At 58.3% G+C, this 4,209-nt stretch overlaps 1 long non-coding RNA gene across 1 annotated transcript; it reads right to left on the reverse strand.

The window, feature by feature from the left end:
- Window positions 1–831: 831 nt before the first annotated feature.
- On the reverse strand, window positions 832–2,430 carry LOC132215182 (uncharacterized). The gene is made up of 2 exons (XR_009448470.1): window positions 2,271–2,430; window positions 832–1,685 (listed from the first exon to the last, which is right to left on the reverse strand). It is a non-coding gene; the product is annotated as an uncharacterized LOC132215182 (long non-coding RNA).
- Between the last annotated feature and the right edge of the window lie 1,779 nt (window positions 2,431–4,209).

The raw sequence follows: 4,209 nt of genomic DNA on the forward strand, positions 1-4,209 counted from the left end.
AGGGAACCTCAGCCGGAATCTCTGATAGAGGAAGGAGATCCCATGACAAGCAGCCCCACTGGCCGGCCCGCACGGCTCAGTGACTGAGCCCATGAACCAGGAGGTCACGGGTCAATTCCCGGTCAGGGCACAGGCCCCGGTTGCGTGCAGGAGGCAGCCAATCAATGCTTCTCTCTCATCGTTGATGTTTCTCTCTCTCTCTCCCTTTCCCTTCCTCTCTGAAATCAATAAAAATACATATATTTTTTAAAAAGCGTTACGTGTTAGCTTAAACAGCACGATGGGCATTGTTCTTGTCAAATTGTCCTAACAACGGTCCGAGATGGGTTTTTTAAAACATCATTTTACAGCTGAGAAACCACGGCCCAAAGGTGCTCACTCACTCTCCCGGAGCCCCCCGCTGGCGGGACAGGGGCGGAGTGGCCTGGCCGTGGGCTGTTCTCACTCCCACCAGCAGGAGCCGGCAAGTGGGAAAGGGTTTGGACACACGCGGAACGAGTCCCTCAAAACAAAAGGTGAGACCAGGGCTCAGGCTGGAGGGAGAGGTGCACGGGGGACAGAGACCTGAGCTCAAGGCCCAGCCCAACCTCACAGACGCAGACAACAGAAGGGTGGCCACCAGGAGGCGCCGTGGGGCGGGGGGGACAACGAAGGCAAAGGGGGTCAAATACACTGATGGAAGGAGACTTGACTTTGGGTGCTGAGCGCAGTGGAGCGTACAGATGTCGCACTCTATACAATGTTATACACCTGAAATCTACATAATGCTACTCACCACTGTGATCCCAACAGAGTTAACTTTTTTTTACAATCCATTTGTATTGATTTCAGAGAGGGGAAGGGAGAGGGAGAGAGATGGAAACATCAATGATGAGAGAGAATCATGGATCGGCTGCCTCCTGCACGCCCGCCACTGGGGATCGAGCCCACAACCCAGGCATGTGCCCTTGACCGGGAATCGAACCGTGACCTCCTGGTTCACAGGTCAACACTCAACCACTGAGCCACACCAGCCAGGCTCATTTAACTTTAAAAAACGCAGATCGGACTGTTTCATTCTGCTGCCTGAAACCCCTCCGTCGTCTCAGGAGAATGTCCGAACCCCTCACTAAGGCCACGCGCTCGGCCTCTGCCTCTCTCTGCGCTGCTTTGCACCTCCGGTCCCCTCAGGACACGACCCTGTCGTACAGGTTCCAGGCTTTTTGGCAAATGCTGCCCCTCCCTGTGTTTGTAATAGCTGGTCCCTCCCCCCATGTTGAGCCAGCACCTACTTTTCCTTCCCGTTGTAGCTTTGATGATCACCTCTTGCATGCAGGCCTCCCTGATTGCCTCTGATAAACACCCTCCATCATGCTCATGCCTCCTGCAGAGCACCTCTCCGTGCAGAGGAATGGTCCTGTGTGGGCTGCCCCCTGGGCTGGGAGCTCCGGGAGGGGCAGGGGCCGCTGCTGCCCGGTGCACCTGCATCCACACACCCAGCGTGATGCTGGGGCCTGGCCAGAGCCCAGGAAGTATTCGCTGGGAGGGCTCCAGCGCCCGCTCGCTCGCGGCCTCCTCCTCTCATGGGAAATGTCATATTGTGTGGGTGCCCAAGCCTGTGACTCCGGGAGCACCTGGGTAAAGGGGGCGTGTGTCCGTGGGCGGAATTGGTTAACTTTCCGAGGGTGTTGCGTTTTATTTGAAGCCTGTGAAAGAAAAGGCTAGCTGGGCCATCTGCTCAGGGAGCAGGCGGACTTCGAGCTGAAGAGAGGCTCCCTGGGAACGCATCCCTCCTGGGAGACGCGCCCCTCCCGGGGGAAGGCTCCTGACTGCGGCTGATGCTCAGGGTTTGCCCGCCTGCCCGCCAGGGGCTGTGGTGAGAACTGAAGGCGGCCCCTCTGAGAACAGCTGGTGCCGTGGCCTGCAGCCCCGGGACCCTGGGGCACCGGTGTTGTGGGGGGAGGGGAGGCGGGCGGGCCTGGACGCTGGGGCTCAGAGCAAGACAAGTGGTCCCAGCTGCCTTGCAGAGCGACAAGGCTCGGCTTTGCCGTCACTGAGAGGGAGGCTTGCTGAGCGGGAGGCTTTGTCTGGCCTCGCCCCGCCCCGGACAGACCCAGACCGGAGCTGTGAATCCTCCTCTGCCCCGCCCTGGCCAGGCATCCGGAGCAGTTGCCTGGTACAAGCAGGGGCTGGGCTTTGAGCATGTGTTCGCCTCCGTTTTGCCAGAAGATGCCGCCATCCTGGACGCCACTTCCTCAGAACAAATCCTGCCCGATTTCAAAGTAACTCACGTGAGCACAGGCCCCGGTTTCCCCGATGACGCTGACCTCGATGAGTAACTTCCCGGGAGGAGTTCTCAGGAAGCCGAGGGCGCTGCCTAGTCCCCGCTCAGGGCGCCAAGCACGCCAACCCTCTCGCAGGCGATCGCACTCCCAGCCCTGAGCGGCCGGGGCGTGCCGTGCCACACGGGGCCTCTGTGAATGGTGAGGCTGCGAGGCGGAGAGGGATCGTGGCTGTGATGCAATCACGGTCGCTAATCAGCTGATCCTGAGGTGGCAGGTGGCCCTGGAGCATCCACTGTGACCACCGGGGTCCTTGTGGACTTCACGATGGAAAGGGGCCCTGGCCGGTTGGCTCAGGGGATAGAGCGTCGGGCTGCAGACTGAAGGGTCCCAGGTTCAATTCTGGTTGAGGGCACATGCCCGGGTTGCGGGCTCGATCCTGAGGGCGGGGGGTGGGGGGCATGCAGGAGGCAGCGGATCCAGCATGCTCTCTCATCATGGATGTTTCTATCTCTCTCTCCCTCTCCCTTCATCTCTGAAATGAATAAAAATCTATTTTAAAAAATAAAGATAAATAAATAAAGGTGGAAAGGGGACCCCTGGAAGTCACAAAGGGCTCCCCCTAGAGGCGCCCGAAGAGCACAGCTCTGTGGACACTTGATTGTATCTCTGACCTCCACACCATCAGGGATCCATTTCTGCGGTGGCGTCTTTGTTGAGGTGTAAGTGACATAGAACGTTATATTAGTCTCGGGCGTGCACCGTGATTCAGTGTTTGCATGCTCTGCAAAATGGCCACCCCGATACGTCCAGTTGCCACCCATGTCCATGCGAAGTTACAGGAGAGTGAACCGGCCGGGACCTGTTTCTCAGAGAGGAGGGTGTGGAACCCCAGCGGGTTGGACACCGGCGCCTCCCGGCTCCAGGAAGGGTGAGGCGAGTGTGGGGGGACAGAGGAAGCCGCTCCGCGTGGGGTCCGATCTCACGGAGTCTCCCCAGGGCACCTGGGAGGGAGGCTCTGGCCCCGTCGCCCTGTCTCGCGGCAGAGAGAGGGGGATGCCATACGCTCAGGTCGCGACTCAGGGTCCTGCTCGCCTCACCTGAGGCTATTTTCCCCCATTGCTTTTCAGAGAGAGTGGAAGGGAGGGGAGAGAAAGAGACACGTTGATGTGAGAGAAACACATCGATTGGCTGCCTCCCACGGAGGCCAGGATCGAGCCTGCAACCGAGGTACGTGCCCTGGACGGGAATTGACTCCGAGACCCTTCAGGCTGCAGGCCGACGCTCTAACCACTGAGCCACCGGTGAGGGCTGGAATCACTTTTCTAAAAGGTCCTTTGGAGGAAGAGGTGACTCTCCCCTTTCGGTTCATCAACCATCAGCCCTGTTACAAACAGGATTTCCGAGCCTAAACTGGCTAGTCGCCCGGTTCTCTCATTGACGTCATCCGAGGTCCCTTTTTAACCAGGGGCAGGGCCCGCCTGTGGCAAGGGGAAAAGAGCAGGTGTGTTCATCTGCAACTTGATCTGGGACTAAATTTACCCAGAGGCGGGATGTGGCCGAGTTGCCTTTGAAGCGACTCCCCGTAAATCCAGGGCCCAGGCCATGACTCTGCCCCCACCAACTCTTTGATCAGCCTCAGCTCCGTGAGGAAACCTGGCATCCATTCAAAATTCAGCCCTTCGCCCGGCCGGCGTGCGAAGTGGTTGGGTGTCGGCCTATGGACCAGAAGGCCAAGGTTCTATCCCTGGTCGGGGCACATGCCCCGGGTTGCAGGCTCGATCCCCAGTAGCAGCCGATCCATGATTCTCTCTCATCCTTGATGTTTCTCTCTCTCACTCCCTCTCCCTTCCTCTCTGAACTCAATAAAAATATATTTTTTAAAATAATAATAGCTGAAACCGGTTTGGCTCAGTGGATAGAGCATCGGCCTGCGGACTGAGAGGTC

Source organism: Myotis daubentonii, chromosome 14 (genome assembly GCF_963259705.1).
Source record: "Myotis daubentonii chromosome 14, mMyoDau2.1, whole genome shotgun sequence".
Taxonomy (NCBI): Eukaryota; Metazoa; Chordata; class Mammalia; order Chiroptera; family Vespertilionidae; genus Myotis; species Myotis daubentonii.